Consider the following 19516-nt stretch of genomic DNA (forward strand, 5'->3'; position numbering starts at 1 on the left):
CACATTACGCCGCTTGGAAGCACAAGATGAAGTTGCATCTAATTTCTTTGCATCCAAGTATTTGGAAAGTTGTTTGTACAGGTATTGATGTACCCCATGATGACATGGAGTTCACCTCGGAGCAAGAGCAACTCATCCACCGCAATGCTCAAGCTTCCAATGCAATTCTCTCAGCCTTGAGTCCGGAGGAGTTCAACAAGGTTGATGGACTTGAGGAGGCAAAGGAGATATGGGATACTTTGCAATTGGCTCATGAAGGATCACCCGCCGTTCATGAGGCAAAAATTGAATTGTTGGAAGGAAGGCTTGGAAGATTTGTGATGGATGACAAGGAGACACCTCAAGTGATGTATGATAGAATGATGATCCTTGTCAACAAGATTAAAGGACTTAGGAGTGAGGACATGTCAAATCAGTTTGTGGTCAAGAGACTTCTCCGTGCTTTTGGTCCAAGAAATCCCACTCTTGTATCAATGATACGGGAAAGGAAAGACTTCAAGAGGCTCACCCCAAGTGACATTCTTGGAAGAATTGTGTCTCATGAGAGGCAAGAAGAGGAAGCTCGTGAAGTGAGGCAAATGGTGAATAATGTCGCCATGATCAAAAATCAAGAAGTGGCTTTGAAGACAAAACAAGAAGAAGAGTCAAGTTGTGAACAAAGTGAAGATGAAGAGATGGCTTTTATTGTCAAGAGATTCAAGCACTTTCTTCGCAAGAGTGGCTATGGCAAAGGGAGGAAGGATGATGACAAGGGAAAGAGGCAATCAAAGAGAGCTTGCTTCAATTGTGGCGAATATGGCCACTTCATTGCCGATTGTCCCAAGTCAAATGAAGCTAAGGGTAAGGGAGGCAAGAAGAAGCCGGAGCGTGCTCATGTGGCGGAGGCACACATGGCGGAGGTGTGGTACTCCGGAGATGAAGAAGATCCTGAGGTCAAGCCCAAGCCCAAGCCAAAAGACAAGGTTGAAGGAGAAGGTGGTGTTGCTACCGTCTCCTTCAAGTCATCCTCTTCAAGCAAGGAGCGTCTCTTCTACAACTTGAGTGATGACGACGACGACTCCTACCACTACTCATGTTTCTTGGCCCAAGGCCGCAAGGTAATGACTCAAAAGCCCTCTCACACCTCTCTTGATGTTGATTCTAGTGATGAGGAAAGTGATAATGAATTAGATGATGTGCTTAAGAGCTTTAGCAAACCCGCTATGCAACATTTGGCTAAGTTAATGAGAGCTTTGGATAGTAAATACAATCACTCGAAAGGCAAGAAGAATTGCTTATTCTTGAGAAGAAAAGAAACCTTGCCTTAGAGGAGAGCTTAGTTAAAGAATGTGCTAAAAATGATCAACTAGCTAATGAGATTAATTTGGCTAATGGTTCTCTAGCTAGCCTTAGGGATGTCAATGAAACTCTTCAAGACAAATTTGCTAATTTAGACAAAAGTCATAAAGATCTTGAAGTTCAATTTGACACTCTTTGGAATAGCACTTCTCAACCAAATGTGATTTCTAATCCTTCCAACCCATCTACTAGTAATGGTTGTGCTAGGTGTTACAATATTGATTTGAACTCTTATGCTACTAATGTTGATGCTATGCAAGCTTTTAAGAAAGAGAATGAAAGGTTGGGTACATTGGTGAAATATGGATGCATGAAGACATACCATTCAAAAGATGCCCTTTACAAGACCATCACCGCTCATCCTAACAAGGATGGACACGGGCTCGGGTTTTTTGGTGGAAGTCCTGTGTCTAAGCGTGTGATGGTAAATGGGAAAGAATGCTTGATGTTTGTGAGAGAAGGTAAAGCTTCACAAGCAAGTGAGGTGACTTATCCCTTCACTGGTCAGACACCCGGAAGTTCCGGGCAAAATGACCGAAAGTTCCTGTCCTGTAAGACAGGAAGTTCCAGACATTTTGTCAGGAAGTTCCGGGCTTCTGATAGGCCGAAGGGGCTGACCGGAAGTTCCGGGTATAATACCAGGAAGTTCCGGCCAGAGGGTCTTTACTATGATTCATATGTAATTTCCAAAAATTCAGAGGGCAAAGTGGTCGCTTATTTTAATGGGAATTACAATTATGAGTACCGCACTTGTGTGTGGGTGCCAAAGGCTTTGGTAACTAACATCAAGGGACCCAAACTTAGACAAGTTTGGGTTCCTAAATCCCAAGCTTGATTTCTTTTGTAGGTATACTCCTCCGGTGGCTCAAGTTGGGTTGTGGACAGTGGCTGCACCAATCATATGACGGGAGAGAGAAGTATGTTTACAAGTCTTGATGAGGAGGGTGGAAGTCGTGAAAATATTGTCTTTGGAGATGATGGTAAGGGAAAGGTAATGGGTCTCGGTAATATTGCCATCTCCAAGAACCAATCTCTATCTAATGTCCTCCTTGTCAATTCATTAAGCTACAATTTATTATCCGTGTCTCAATTGTGTAAGTTAGGATTTAATTGCTTGTTTACCTATGTGGATGTGACCGTTTTTAGGCGAGATGACTCTTCCATAGCATTCAAGGGTGTGTTAAAGGGTGATCTCTATCTCGTTGATTTCGACGTGGATAGAGTGAATCCGGAGGCATGCTTGATTGCTAAATCCTCTATGGGTTGGCTATGGCACCATAGGTTAGCCCATGTTGGAATGAGGAATTTGGGATCTTTTCTAAAAGGGGAACACATTCTTGGTCTATCTAATGTTTCTTTTGAGAAGGATCGTGTGTGTAGTGCTTGCCAAGCCGGGAAGCAAGTTGGGAGTCCGCATCCTATCAAAAACATGATGACTACAACAAGACCACTCGAGCTTCTTCATATGGACTTATTTGAGCCTGTGGCCTACATAAGCATTGGAGGTAAGAAGTATGGTTTTGTCATTGTTGATGATTTTTTACGCTTCACTTGGGTGTACTTTCTCCATGACAAAAGCGAAGCTCAAGATGTCTTCAAGCGTTTCGCAAAGCAAGCCCAAAACCTCTATGATCTCACTATCAAGAGGGTGCGAAGCGACAATGGAGGAGAATTCAAGAACACTCAAGTGGAGGAATTTCTTGATGAAGAAGGAATCAAGCACGAGTTCTCCGCCCCCTATGATCCTCCCCAAAATGGCATTGTTGAAAGGAAGAACCGAACACTCATTGAAGCCGCAAGGGCAATGCTTGATGAGTACAAGACTTCGGATGTCTTTTGGGCGGAGGCCGAGAGTACCGCATGTCATGCCATCAACCGCTTGTACCTCCACAAGATCCTAAAGAAAACTTCATATGAGCTCTTGAGTGGTAAGAAGCCTAATGTTTCATATTTTCGTGTCTTTGGGAGCAAATGCTTTATTTTGAGTAAGAGGCCTCGCTCATCTAAGTTCTCACCTAAGGTGGATGAGGGATTCTTACTTGGCTACGAATCAAATGCACATGCCTATCGTGTCTTCAACAAAACCTCCGGTATTGTTGAAGTCACTAGGGATGTGACATTTGATGAATCTAATGGCTCCCAAGGAGAGCAAGTTGTTGTACATGTTGTAGGTGATGTGGATCCAAGTCAAACTATAGGTACTAAGGCTATTGGAGACATACGACCAGTCGAGACGCAGGATGACCAAGAAGATAGGGATCAACCTCTGTCATCGACATCCAATAGCTCTACAAGTGCTGTGTCTGCTGAGCCGGAAGTTCCGGGTCCTATTGACCGGAACCTCCGGACATCTCCAGGCCCGGAAGTTCCGGGTTCTACAGTCCGGAACCTCTGGACCAATGGCAGTGAAGAAGTGCCAACGGTGCAAGTGGATGGGATCGATGCTGCGGGTACTTTAGAGCATACTGATCAGGCTCAGGTCCCCCCAGTGCACCATCCAAGGATACATCACACTGTCCAAAGAGATCATCCCGTCGACAACATACTTGGTGACATAAGAAAATGGGTAACTACTCGCACTCATATCGCAAGTTTTTGTCAACACTACTCGTTTGTCTCTTCTTTGGAACCAACCAGGGTGGAAGATGCGCTTGGTGATCCGGATTGGGTGATGGCTATGCAAGAGGAGTTGAATAACTTCACTCGCAACCAAGTATGGACTTTGGTGGAGAGACCCAAGCAAAATGTCACTGGCACCAAGTGGATCTTTCGTAACAAGCAAGATGAACATGGGGTGGTTGTAAGGAACAAAGCCCGGTTAGTTGCGCAAGGGTTCACCCAAGTCAATTAGAATTCTTTTAGCCTATGCCGCTCACCATGATTTCAGGTTATTCCAAATGTATGTCAAGAGTGCCTTTCTCAATGGACCTATCTCGGAGTTGGTCTATATGGAGCAACCACCGGGGTTCGAGGATCCAAAGTTGCCAAACCATGTGTACAAGCTCCACAAAGCGCTCTACGGGCTCAAACAAGCCCCTAGAGCTTGGTATGAATGTCTCCGAGATTTTCTTCTGAAAAATGGTTTTGAAATTGGAAAGGCGGATACTACTCTCTTCACTAAAAAATTTAAGAGTGATTTATTCATATGCCAAATTTATGTCGATGACATAATATTTGGTTCTACTAATGCCTCTTTTTGTGAAGAATTTAGTAGTATCATGACTAAAAGGTTCGAGATGTTTATGATGGGCGAGTTGACCTTCTTCCTCGGGTTACAAGTGAAGCAAGCACAAGAGGGCACCTTCATCTCTCAAACCAAGTACGTGAAAGACATACTCAAGAAGTTTGGGATGGAGGATGCCAAACCTATCAAGACGCCCATGCCTACTAATGGCCACCTAGACCTCGACGATAATGGTAAATGTGTGGACCAAAAGGTATATCGCTCCATGATAGGATCTTTGCTTTACTTTTGTGCATCTCGTCCCGACATCATGCTTAGTGTTTGTATGTGTGCCTGTTTTCAAGCGGAGCCTAAAGAGTGTCATTTGATTGCCGTCAAGAGAATTCTAAGATATTTAGTTCATACTCCTAATCTTGGCTTGTGGTATTCTAAGGGTTGTGACTTTGAGCTTTTGGGCTATTCCGATACGGATTACACCGGGTGTAAGGTTGGTAGAAAAAGCACAACCGGGACTTGTCAATTTCTTGGTCCTCCAAGAAGCAAAATTCCATTGCTTTATCTACCGCCGAAGCCGAATATGTCGCCGCCGGTTCTTGTTGTGCCCAACTCCTTTGGATGAAACAAACTCTAAAAGACTTTGGCTACAACTTCACCAAGATCCCACTCCTATGTGACAATGAGAGTACCATTAAAATAGCCAACAATCCCGTCCAACACTCAAGAACCAAGCACATAGATATTCGCCATCACTTTTTTGAGAGATCATGAGACTAAAGGAGACATTTGCCTTACCCATGTGAGAATCGAGACCCAATTAGCCGACATTTTCACCAAGCCTTTAGATGAGAAAAGATTTTGCGAGCTTAGGAGTGAGCTCAATATCTTAGACTCTCGTAACATTAGGTGATGGGTGGTTGGCTAATTCATAGCCAAACATGTATCACTAAAATATAAATTAAAAAAAAGAGCTTTTGTGTCTTGAGATCGCTTCTTGTGTAGAAGATGGTCTTGATACCAGGAACAAAGCTCAAACATTTCCTCTCTTATCCAAAAACCCTTTTGTGAAAACTTGCGAAAATTTTTTGTGTGTGTTTTTATTGAGAAAATTTGGTTTTTATCCCCTTCTTGTGATGTATGTTGACCATTGTTATGTAATGTTGATTGTTGGCTGGTCATATGCATCATAAGTCTCTGCATGTCCTTAGTTCTCCCTTTCAATTCGTTGTTTTCTCGTCTATTCCAAAAACTTTGGCCTGACTGCCCTTTGTTCTGTCAGGCCGGAAGTTCCGGTCACCCTAGTCTGGAACTTCCGGGGGTTGGGGGTATAAATACCCAGGGAGAGCCCGAGTCTGTTATCTCTCTCCCCACTTCTTCTCCTCCCCGATTCCCTAACCCTAGCCGCCACTACAGTGCTCCTCTCGGCGATTTTTCCAACCGTGGAATTTTGATTCCTCTCCGTGGAATCAACCACATTGGTGGCTAGGATGTTCATCCCGCGATCGATTTGCGTCTCAAGGTAGCACTTTTGATCTTCTCTTTTGGTTCATCATGTTTTTGCCCCGATCTCTAAATATGTTAACCTAGGGAGAAAACCTTTTGGATAGAACTGTTCCCGCTACCTCGTAGATTGCCGATCTATAGGATTTTGTCACATGCACTGGCCTGTTTGAATCCACTGTTCTTCAGTTTTGCAGGCCGGAAGTTCAGGTGTTCTTGGTCCGGAACTTCCGGTCTCTGTCCAGCCAGCCAGCAAACCTTGATTCCTCCAATTTTTTTTAACCATTGCACTCCAACCTTGTTGATTCTTGTTGCAGTGGTCAGTATGCCTCGTGAGAAGAGACAGAAGCTTTCACAGGATGTTCCTGCTGACTCGAGTCCCCCGGTTCGTGGTCTTACGGGGAGATTGGGCAAAGAAAAGGTTGGAGATTTTTTCAGTGGGAGTCAGATTCCAATCCATTCCAGGAGGGCTGGTAGCATTGTCATTCGTGATGCTCCCCGCTCTCCCTCTCCAGTTGCATCTTAGTCAGATGATGGTGGCAATGAGGCTGAGCCTGGTTCTAAGAGCAATCCTTTGAGGCTTGATTCTTCTTCCCTTGTGATTTTGTCTCTTTTTGGTGCCTTGATGCCAAAGGGGGAGAAAATTGCAATCGAAGGGGGTCAAAATTTTGTTTTTGATGCTTGTTGCCTGCTCTGCCTGTTTAATCCGGAAGTTCCTGATCCTCTTATCCGGAAGTTCCGGACCTGGCAGCTCCCTCGCTATGTATTCCTGTCAGCTTGTCCGGAAGTTCCGGGTATTTTTATCCGGAAGTTCCGGACCTGGCAGCCCTTTGGCCTCTACTCTTATGATCTTATGGACATGTAATAGTTCTCTATTTGTGTTTGGTCCTTTGTAATGACTGTTAGATGCTCTTAGCTGCTCTTTATATTTATTGCACTTCATTTATGCTATCAGTGTCTTATTTGTTGTTTGTGATGTGATGTTAATTTTATTCTTTTTGAGTGCTCACCATGTCATATCTATTCTTACTGCTTATTTGCATCCCACGAATGAGTAGAGATGAAGGAAACTCTTCTCGGTTGCTCCCTTATATATATGCATATGAGTTTCACTCATATATTCCATATGCATACACTAAGGGGGAGTTTCATTCACCTCTAACCATTCAAATCAAAATTTATATCAATCTTTTGTAAGATTTAACCATGTTGTCATCAATCACCAAAAAGGGGGAGATTGAAAGTGCATTAATCCCCCTAGTGGGTTTTGGTGATTAATGACAAATGTGGTTAAAGGACTAATGAGTTCATTGAGTTACTTTCAGGAGTATTAGTCCAAGGTGTGGAAGATGGATGCTTGGAGACCCCCCTAAAAGTATAAAATCAAAGCGGACCGGAACTCGGAAAGTGCATAGGATAGTTTATTTATCGCAATCGAGTTTTTAGGAAAAACCGTACTATTAAGAGGGGTTCCAGGTGATACTCTGAGATATGTCAAGTGCTATTAGTGTGAACCAAGTGTCAAGTTTCCCAAGGAGTCATTTTTGCAATTTCTCCATCTGTCCAAAAGTGCAAGTCCAGAACTTCCTGTTTTCCAAGTCCGGAAGTTCTAGTCTTGTGAAAAAGATTTTCCTAAGTGTTGTCCGGAAGTTCCTGTCTTCCAGGTCCGGAACTTCCTGTCTAGTTTCCAGTTCAAAATTGTGAGTAACGGCTAGATGACGTCACCTAGCCGTTATACATAACCAGCTCGTTCTTTGGCTATTCCACTTTCACTTTTTGAACCTAGAGCTGTTGCTAGCCTCTCCCAAGTGTTTCTTGTCTTCTCCACTCAATCTAGAGCCTAATTCTTGTGAGAAAGAGAGATTGAGAGGAAGAGAGGAAGATTTGGAGATGTGTGAAGACTAGAATCTTGGGTGAGCACTTGGAATATCTCGTGGGCTGTCATCTCGGTGCTTATTACTCTTGGAGATGATCTCCTAGACGGTTAGGTGTCGCCCGCGAGAATCCGTTGCATATTGTGGATGTCCCGGGTAAGTTTGTGAAGGATCTCCTCTCCTTCGAAAGGGAACGAGGTAAGTTAATGAAGTTCTTGTACTGAGATTCTAGAGGCCGAGAGAGCCGCCCGATCTCCACGAAATTCCGCATAGCCAGGATCGATCGCCGTCCATAGCCCCTGCGCCTGCAGGTTGACGCGCATCAGGAGCGCCTAATCCGGGTAGTTTGTCCTCGAGAGGACTGGGAGGCGAGCGGTGTGCGATGCGTCTCTCCCCTGAGACACGAGCGGAAGTAATGCGCTGTCTGCGCCATTCCCCTTGCCGCTGCCGCTTGCGCCGCCACGGCCGTTGCCACTCCCCCAGCCGCCACCGCCACCACGACGGCCAGGCGGTGTGTATGACATCGCTGGATCGTTCCAGTACCGCTCTGATACCAATTGTCAGCTAGAACACTCTGAACACACGCGAGATTGTGGCTATCCTAGCTTGTCTGAGTAGTTCAGAACGATGAACAGTATCTGACGAAAATACGACAATACAGAAAACAGAGCAAAAACAGAGTTTTGGTGCTGCAAAACTTCGCAGCTTTTCTGGGGTTTTTCTTCCTTATATTCACCTCTACGAAGGAGTCTGTTACATGCGCGGTCTTGCCGGATCAACGACTGACCGTGCCATCCCACGATCGGATCCCTGCTCGATCTCTTCTACTACCGAAAAAACGGAAAAACGATAACTAACACTGACCGAGTTTGCTAATCTTCAGCCAGCGCATGCAACTAGGAATCCAATGCTATTACAAAATGCAACGGCTAAGTTAAAAATATGCAACTGAAAAAACTAGCTTTCGCACACAAGATTATTTGGATAAAGCAATCAAAGAAAAAAGAAACTTTCATCTCCTCCGTGAGACTGTGAGTCTGTGACCCGTCGTCTTCTCCAGCTCCGCTCATCGCAGCGCTGCTTCTCCGTCCGCCTCGCCCCGCCGGAATTCTCCCCCCGCGCGACCTGACTGTTCGTCGGGCTAGCGAGTGTCGCGCCGTCGGCGTGCGTATCCTTGCTGCCGCGCGTTCCACTCTCTTCTCTTTGGTCTCCGGTGGCCGGGGGAAAGCTGCCGGCGGCGATGTGAGCTGCTTACCCTAACAGCCCTCGCCCCTGCTCGTTCACGCTAGGATTTGGCGCTCCTCGTCGCCCGAGCGGTTCTTGCTACGACAGTGGGGGCGCCGCGGTGACGCCTGCAACCTGTTCGACGGAATGTCTCCGCGGAAGATGGCCAAGGAATCGCCTCCCTCGACCGGGGGAGACCGCATAGGGGACCTCCCGGACGAGGTGCTCCACCACGTGCTCTCCTTCCTACCGGCGCAAGAGGCTATCCAGACATGCCTGCTAGCCCGGCGATGGCTCCACCTCTGGAAGTCTGCCACCGGGCTGCGCATTGGCGAGGACGACATCTATCTGCGCAGTGTGAAGGACCAGAAGGAGTTTCTCGACCATCTGCTGCTACTCCGTGATGGCGCACCTCTCGACACGTGCGTGCTAAGGTTCAGTAGGTTCGATAGGTGCAGCGACGAGGGCCTCGATGACACAGCACGGGTGAACCTCTGGTTCAGCCATGCTTTGCTCCACAAGGTTCGGTTCCTCTTGCTCGACGTCGATGTATGCTATCACAGCCCATTTCTGATGGATGAGATGCCACTTGTCTCCCGACACTTGACGAGGCTACAGCTTAAGAACATAGGCCTAAACGACAGCTTCCTTAACTTCTCGAGCTGTCCAGCATTGGAGCATCTAGTGTTTGAGTCATCTCATCTAGCTCTGCAAAACATTTGAGAATAACCGATTCCTATTTCAGTGAGACGTCTCGGGTACGCTCCATCCATCCATCTTTTCTGGTTTATGTTTCATGTGGCTGAGGCACTACTCAATATATTCAATGTTTTATTCCAATATATTCATGCATCATGATCAGTACCTATTGTTATTTTTCAACGTCCAGTGTAATCATTTCCCATTGTTTGTTGTTTACAGGAGACATATGCAGATATCCTCGCTGATGTCAAGATTAGAGTTGATCCTCCCAAGTTGCTCGTTCGTCATGATAGGGATCAATTTGAAGATCAGGCAAAACCAGCGACCCTGAAAGCGTGCGTGGATTGCAAGCCATCTGACAACAAATAATAATCTAGGTTGCTCCTTTGTATTAAGAATCGTATATTGTAATAATCACCTCGTGGCACCTAGCTTTGAACAATGTTATTTTTACTTTAGTTGCTGGACAATTTTTCTTATCTTATTATTCCAATCGAAATAGTATAACTGTTTGCCCAAATTTCGTGTCTGTTATCCATAAATTAGCTAAACTTTCATATTTGTATTCCGGGTCATTTTATCTTCCATTATTAAATTGTTCGTAAGTATTCCTTGTCATTTAATCATTTTACCTACCATTATTAATTGGCACGAGAACACATACATAAGTATAAAGATAATACGTTAGGTTCTTTTGGAACTTATCACAATATCACATACAAGGTATACCTAAGTTTTACATCGCATACCCAGATTTCTGTACACACATAATTTGGGTACGTACGTATATTTGGGTCTGTATTTTAATCTTGTTCCCATTAACTGAATACCCGGTATATTTGGGGACATACTTATATTTGGGTCTATATTTTAAACTTGTTTTTCCTAAACTGAGTACCCGGCATATTTGATTATATATGTCTGTTTGTGTCTATATTTTCAACTTCTCCCAAACTGAAAACTTGGTATATTTGGGTATATATTTTCAACTCTTGCGTATATACACGCCGTACGTCATATAAGTATAGCTAATTTTACTTCGAATACCCAAATTTTTTATCATAAACTTAATACATAATAACATGAAAATGTGATCATGGTCTGTGATTTTTTTCCCTTACATACACAATCTTTGAGTATATGCCCATGACACATGTTTGTACTCATAACCTTATATAACAAACCACAATTTTTGCATAAACCGAATAAACAATACACATGTCTTTTGTATTAAATTTTAAATAGAACTATTTGGATAGATGTCATATTGAATTTCTCGCATTTTCTATTTGCCAAAAGGTTGGGTTTAATTTTCTGACAACCAGATATGAAGATACCTTTTTCATGCCGTGCGAATTTATTTCAGGCCCATTAAGAACTAATGCCCCGCGTTCATACCTAATATTTGGGTATATTTGGTTCCAGCAATCACAAATCACGCGTGTATATTCTATGTATAAATATGGAAATATAACCGTAGTGCATATTTTGTACGTCTAATAGCTAAATTAATGACGCCATAAATGGAAGTATATAGGTATGGATACATTACCATATACCCAGCCGCAATATATTTCCAAACACCTAGTTTCCTTTTTCCAAAATGCCGCTGATCACTATTTCCATATACTTAGTTCCCGTGTTGCCAAATACCAAGGATCAGTTTCTAGAATTAGATAGTTTAGGATAATTCCTTTTGTTTTTCCATATACTTAGTTTCAATTTTCCAAATTTCGCACTTTCCATGATTCGTACATATATTACCATTTATTCAAACCACAACTTCAGGCAAGTGATTTTCCATATTTTCGTGATACTATTTCCAATTGTATGGCATTAAATGTTTCCATTTTGAACTTTACGTGCAATTATGGAAATTATATCATCCGATTGCATGCATGCATTGAAACGTATTAATTCAGTGTATTTACTATCTATAACTACGTTCAAATATATGGAATTCATTCACTATTAACAGCTATATTCTTAACCGGTGTATACCCATTAAGCTAATATGCCAAAATGACTGCACCGATCATCCATGATCCTACGGCTCCCGACATTGGAGCCCATACTCCATACTCCATGGTGCCCCATCCGGACGTCCTATATATATATATACATATGTGTGTGTATATATGTATATATATATATGTGTGTATATATATATATATAATATTATATTAGTCTCGTGTTAAAAATAATACCATGTTTTTTTATATAAACTCGTCAAACTATAGGGTTAATGTTGAAAGTAATACCATGTTTTTTATAAGGAAAAAGTACGAATTACCCCCCCCCCCCCCACTATCACGGTCGTCCGAATTACCCCCTGAACCACAAAAGCGGACATTCTTCACCCCCAACTATGCAAATCGGACGAATTACCCCCCTAGACCTAATCCGCGGTGGTTTTGGTCTACGTGGCAGTCCAATTAGCAATTTATTTATTAAAAAATAGGTGGACCCCACCTGTCAGTCTCTCTCTTCTATCTCTCACTCTCTCTCTCTCCTCCAGACGGCGACAGCGGAGGCAGCGGCATGGCGGAGGAGGCAGTGGCGAGGCGAGGCGGCGTGGCGGTGGAGAGGCGAGCGCGGTGGCAGCGGCGGAGGCAGCGAGCGCTGCGGAGGAGGCAGCGGCGAGGCGAGCGGCAGCGGCGGCGAGGAATTTGGCGAGGTGACGACGTCGCCGCGAGGAGGCGAGCGCGGCGGCAAAGGAGGCGAGGCAGCGGCGGCGGCGAGGCAGTTGGCGGGTGCGGTTGGGTGGCAACTAGTGGCGCAAGGCGAGGCGGATGCGCGAGACGAGGAGGTGTCGCGAGACGTGAAGGGGCGACGTCGTCCCCCTGCCAACCGCCTCGCCGCCGCTGCCGCCTCGCCTCCGTCTCCTTGCCGACTTCGCCATCGCCACTCGCGCCTCGCCTCTGTCTCCTTGCTGACTTCGCCATCGCCACTCGCCTCGCCGACGTGGTCGTTGGATAGGAGCGGAGCAGCGGCGAGCACCTACAGCATGCGGTGATGCGGAGGATAACGGCCTCCTCGGCACCCGGGTGGGAGAGGGGAGAGAAGCTGCCGCCGCCTCTTGGCACCCAACCGCCGCTCACACCCGCCCCTGTGCCACCCTGCCTCGCCGCTGCGCTCGCCTCTCCGCCGCCACCGCCGCGCTCGCCTCCTCCGCCGCTGCTGTTGTGCTCGCCTCGCCGCGCTGTCTGAAGGAGGAGAGAGAGATAGAAGAGATAAGAGAGAGAGACTGATAGGTGGGGCCCACCTATTTTTTTAATAAATAAATTGCTGACTGGACTGCCACGTAGACCAAAACCATCGCGGATTGGGTTGAGGGGGGTAATTCGTCCGGTTTGCATAGTTGGGGATGAAGAATGTCCGGTTTTGTGGTTCAGGGGTATAATTCGGACGACCGCGATACTTCGGGGGGTAATTCGTACTTTTCTTTTTTATAATATGAAAGGATGGAGTAATTCATTTGGTTCAACTAAATTAAATTAAGTGGTTGTCTTCCCCATAGCTAGATCGTTTATTAGGGTGTATCCGTGCAACTATACCTTGATCCGGAAGGTTTCGTTTGGTTGGTTGGACAAACTGTTCTTTTCTCTAACTAAAAATGGATAAACTTTTGGATAAAAGTGGCACGTTTTTTAAACTATTAAATGGTGTGTTTCGTGCTAAAACTTTTTATATAAAAGTTGTTCTAAAATATAAGATTAATCTATTTTTTAAATTTGTAATAATTAAAACTCAATTAATCACACGTTATTACCACCTCGTTTTTGTTTTTTGTGAAACAATTAATTTTTATCTTTATCTTCATCTTTCTTAAGAAGATTCAGATTCGGATGTGATGGAATGTTGTTTGGATGCATGGTTGCATAGGCATTGTGCTTGGTCACCTCTTAATTTCATGAAGGGGTATAAGAGTAACACTATAGTGAAACTGTATTATGTTCTATTTTGTAAGGATTGAAACTACTGTCACTTGATTGTTTGGACTCTACAATTTGCTAGCTAGTTCCTCCTCCTTCCTTTAGCTAGATATCGTTGTCGCCGTACGTTTTGTACGATAGATGGAACAACCATGCATTATTGTTTGACAGAACACCCTGCATGCACTTTCACTTCTGTAATCTGTTTTATTTTTCTTTTTTACTCTACCAACTCAACATTAACCCTATCGTCAAACCACAGTTTGACAGGTCTGATGCTGTAAACTAATGGCTCAGATTATTACCCAGTCTAGGAACGAACCGCACTACTGCAAAACATGTCGTCAGTGCCACCCCATCAATGTCGTCATTGACGTTAGCTGATGGTAGCTCGAAGCATCGGCTCATCGATAGAATCGTCGAACATATTTTTTCTCTCGGGGAACACATCAGTGTCGGTTGCGGAACCGGCACTGATGACCACCCCTCATCAGTGCCCCAATCTCGTACCGTTGGTCGGAATACTGATTAGACTTTCTAACCGGCATTGACGTTATATTATGTAGTAGTGCATAGTGCTTCTATTCATTTTGAGTTTTTACTTGCACTATTTGACCACTCGTCTTATTCAAAAAATTTGTGCAAATATAAAAAATAAAAAGTTGTACTTAAAGAACTTTGGATAATAAAGTAAGTCACAAAAAATAAATAATAATTCCAAATTTTTTTAAATAAGATGAGTGGTCAAACAATGTAAACAAAAACTCAAAATCTCTTATATTATGAGACGGAGGGAGTACTAATAACCAACGACGACGCTCCTCAAATATTAGACGGACGTGTACATATGACGTGTAAATCCACGAGGGTGGATCCCACATGTCAGGGGCACACGTCCCTCTAACGTTAGTGGAGCTGCTTCTAATCAGCATTAGAGTCGATTACTTACTTTTATTTATTTTACTAGTTATGTGTACTATCTCTGTAACAAAATAAAGAAGTTGTCCAAATTCGTATTCATAGAGTTAAAATAGCATATGTTCCTCTTTGCTCGCTATTCTGTTTTGTACAATCACTATGAATTTAGCATTTTGAATTGAGTAAGATGTTACAATGCCATTCCGATTTTTCTTATTATTCTGCTTGTTAAGGTGTTCAATGGCGCTCGTTACATCTTTCACGGCAACAAATTCTTTAACAGCTACAGATGGGGCTTCACCTGAAACCGCTCAGGCAGGGGCGCTGGGTGGCGTGGTTGACCATCAGCTGTCAGGGGCGAAGCTAGCATCAAAACAAGAGGGGTACATTACCATTGAAAATCTAGAAAATTTCAGTACAACACTGTACATTCTAGTGGTTTTTAAGTGAGAAATTAAAAATTTAGGGGTTTATATGCATCCCAAACATAATATTAGCTTCGCCCCTGAGAGCTGCAGTAGTTTGCGGCTGGGGATAACTGTCTGCCTGGCCAAGTTCAACACCAGCCGACTCCTTGCCTACAATCCTATCCTTCGGAAGGCGCAGCCACATCTATGGCGAGTGAGGCAGCCAAGAGGCCAGAGCAAGACTGCTTGTGGGCCACGTATTCTTCCACACAAGATTAACTATATGGACACCGAGTCTTCCACACAAGATTAACTATATGGACACCGAGAAATATAAATATTAATGAATCGCTTGTTTACGAGAAATATAAATATTAATGAATCGCTTGTTTACGAGAAATGACTAGGATCATATATAGATGATAAGTACAATTACTTATCTTTGATCTGTGTGCCAAGATGAAATATATGAAGAAGTGTATGAATCGAAGCTCGAAAACTGCAGTAGCAGAGGTCGAGGTTACGACGGCACAAGCAGAGGCGGAGACAAGGGTGGGGTAATTAGGGCTTGAGCCCTAGGCTTATGACCAAATTCCCATTAAAATCTTATGCAAAATATTATGAAAAGCTGAAGATATAAAGATACTCCCCCCATCTATTTTTGATAGTCATATTTCCAAATTTGAAAAATTTATTTTTGATAGGCATATTTCAATCCAACAACTTATCATCTCAATAACTTTCTCAGATTTAATGCACGACTATTCATTCTTCTACACATGATTGGCTACATGGACATTGAGAAATGTAAATATTAATGAATCGTTTGTTTACGAGGAATGACTAGTAGCATGTTTAAATGGATGATAAGTAGAATTACTTATCCTTGGTCTATGTGTCAAGATGAAATATGACTATCAAAAGTAGATAGAGGGAGTATTTGCTAAGGCCATTTCCAACCCAAGACACTGGACATAGTTTCTATAAACTCTACATCATCAAGAAACAAGTACTATACACTGCTCTTCCAATGCAAACACCACTATTCCATACTTTAATTTAATGCTACTTATCTCATATGATGTCTTGGATGTTGTGTAGAAACCATGTCCTCTGTCCTCATTTATTCACATGCCATATCATTTTTTATCCTAGGTGGCAGCTTAATTAATACTATAGACACCATCTCAGTTATTGGGTTGGGAATGGCCTAATAACACATCAACTCAGCACTATGCGTGATCAATTCTTGGCTCCGCCACTGTGCACAACACTCGACGAGTGAGGGGCCACCATCCTCCCCCGGTCCCGAGGAGTGCGGATCATTTTTCGGCCCTACGCGCGGCCTCCCTCCCGGGACGAATGAACGCGCTCGCCAACGCCCGGCGATCGAAGCGGCGGCGGCGGTTCGATGGAGTATAAAACTAGTATATCTCTCGCTTCTCTATATCATTCTCCGTTGCCACGCTAATCGCTCACGCGGCAACTGTTCGACGGAATGCCGCCCCGGATTAGGAGGGCGCCAGCGAGGCGAACGGCGCCGGAGGAAGTGCCCGACCGCGTCAGCGCTCTGCCGGACGAGGCGCTCCACGCCGTGCTGTCGCTGCTCCCGGCGCACGACGCGGTGCGGACGTGCGTGCTCGCCAGGCGCTGGCGCCACCTCTGGGAGCACGCGCCGGCGCTCCGCGTCACCGATGTCGAGGGGTGGAATCCGCGGCTGCGGGGCGAGGCCGGCCTCCGCAAGTTCATCCGCTTCGTGGACGGCCTCTTCGTCAGCCGCCGCCGCTGCGACGCGCCTCTGGAGCTGTGCGACCTGGACTTCGATTTCCCGGAGGAGGACAAGGGGAAGGATTGGCATGTCAACCGCTGGATCATGCTAGCCCTGCTGCGCCACCATGCCCGGGTGCTACGGATCTCTTTGCCCGCGTACGTCGCGCTGCCTGATGTGCCTCTCATCTCTCAGCGCCTCACCAGGTTAGAGCTTGATGGTGTTCTTGGCAACGATAACATTCTTGATTTGTCCTGCTGCCCGGCGCTGATTGCTCTGAAGATGAAGTGCTGCCGTATCAATGCTGAGAAGATGTCTCCATCCGTTAAAATCTTGAGCCTTGCCTCCTGTGAATTTTATCCAGCTACCCGTACTCAGATGTCTTTTCCAAGTGTTGTTTCATTGGAGCTGGATGGCTGTTCTGGTAGCGTTCCTTTCCTTGAAAGCATGCCATCCTTGGTAGCTGCAATTGTTAGATTTGATGACGATTATGCAGACAGATGTGACAATAGTGTCCTTGGTGACTGGCGATGATTCTTGCGTTGATTGCTGCAATTATTCTGACCGCAGCAAATGCGTTTGTCTCAATGGTTTATTGGAAGCTACACACTTGGAGTTGTCAGCTGAACCTGCAATGGTGTGTGTGTGTATATATATATATATATATATATATATATATATATATATATATATATATATATATATATCTTTCTTGTGTCTTCTTCTCTTGTAACTTTCTAATATAGTTTTAATTTCACCACTTCTTATGTAGTAAACATATCCATCACTAGGGTAGCATTAGCATGATCATGCTTGGTACTTACACCTTTAACAAAAGATTGTTTATAAATATTTTTCATTGCTTCCTTTTGGTTACAGTACAACTTGTACTTACAAAAATAATGGCTACTTAATTGATCTGTGGCTCCTTTGCACTTTGTGCAGTATGTTTTCAGGAGGGATTTAAATTTGCTCTTGGCATGTCATACATTTGCCAAGTTGAAGACTTTGGTACTTGGTGAATGGTGCATGACTCATGACCTCAGTGCATCGATTCGGTTTCTACAGCAATCACCAATTTTGGAGAAGCTTACTATTATAATCCCAAAGGTATTATATATTGTAGATAAGATAGGTGCATGTTATTAAAGTTACTATAGATGGTTTGATTGAGCTAGTATGATAACTTATTTTCCATGCATAGGAACCCAAATGTTCTATGGATGCAGGACAACAAAAGATACCAGAAGAGCCGTTTGTATCCAACCATCTTAAGATTGTTGAAATTAACTGCAAAGGCAAAGAGGTCATGTGGGTTTGCAAATTCTTGAAGACCCTGGGTACCTTTGGCATACCCCTCGAGAAAATTAACATCAAACTGACTAGTGAACACTGTCGATCTGAATGTGAGCTAATCTGATGACTCATGTCATGGTTACTTTTACATAAAATTTGTGAATACATGTATTAATTAAGAAACCAAGCAGTGAAAAAATTCAAGCTAATCAAAAGAAATTCGTTGGTCAAAATCTGCATTCATGTGTGAGAGATAAGCAGGCACCCCATACTTGTTGAAGAGAAAGTGAAGGGTAATATAATATTTGTATCAAACTAGCAAGCATCTAAACGCTTTATACTATCGTTGGGTTGAATTGCTATGCATGCATGATGCAATCATACACTGACTAGTTTTGAGTTGTATATGTCTAGATAATGTATTGATATTATTGCATATGTTCTGTACTGTTCATACTTCATACTGTAAAATATTATCCTTTGTCCACACCAGCCCATTTTGATTGAATTTTTTGTTGTCTGCAGGTTTTAATTTTGTCTGTACTGGTTTCAGCTGCACCTAGAGGTTAGATGGATTTGTTATCCTTTTTTAGTTATGTTTTAGACTGTTATGCAACAAAATTTTAGCTATGATGTGACTTTATTTTCTATCTCTATGGATCTTATGGACTTGATGAATATTTTACTCAATTGGAACAAATAACGAGAACTTTGAATCTGTTTCATGCGTAGTACTCCCTCCATTCCAAAATATAAGGCACAACCACTTCTAACACACAGACCAAAAAAAATTTAATCACCTCCTTGATTGAATCACATCTATACATGCAAGCAATATGATTGTGAGACTTAATGGTACATGAATTAAAATAAACCAAATTTAAAGAAACAAGAGATGATAATTAATGTATGCATGCATGCACGCCTTATATTATAAGACATAGAAAAAATTGATTGTGTCTTATATTTTGGGATGGAGGGAATAGAAGTTTTAGTAATTGAGTAAAGCCACTCTTTAAAGTAACCGTGTTTTCTATTGAATAACGAGTACTTAAGAATCTGTTTCATTGATTAGTGGCACTTTCAGTTAACGATTTTTTAAATATACCCTCTATGTGAAGTTGGGAATATTGAAATCTTTTTTGCAATCTGGCAATGAAGGTTTTGTGCTGAGGCTTTCTGCTTATATTTATGCAATCTGCAATTCTGCATATGTACATAAAGGCGGAAACAAAGGACTTTTCATTGGCTGAAGTTTAGAGTTACTGTAATTAATTTTTTAAAATAAATGGTAGTGACCCCCAGTCAGTAATGAAAGGAAAAGAGAAGATAAACTATAGACTACTATCACCATCCTTCTTTCTACCTTATCC

The 19516-nt window shown here is 43.4% G+C and overlaps 1 protein-coding gene and 1 pseudogene across 1 annotated transcript in view; one reads left to right on the plus strand and one right to left on the minus strand.

The window, feature by feature from the left end:
- LOC127754676 (MEIOTIC F-BOX protein MOF-like) overlaps positions 1 to 19516 on the minus strand; it is a 41496-nt gene that overhangs the window by 10177 nt on the left and 11803 nt on the right. The gene's annotated exons all lie outside the window — the stretch shown is intronic.
- LOC127754562 (putative F-box protein At1g49610) lies at positions 16578 to 18706 on the plus strand (annotated as a pseudogene).

This window comes from Oryza glaberrima, chromosome 11 (assembly GCF_000147395.1).
Source record: "Oryza glaberrima chromosome 11, OglaRS2, whole genome shotgun sequence".
In the NCBI taxonomy this organism is placed as follows: Eukaryota; Viridiplantae; Streptophyta; class Magnoliopsida; order Poales; family Poaceae; genus Oryza; species Oryza glaberrima.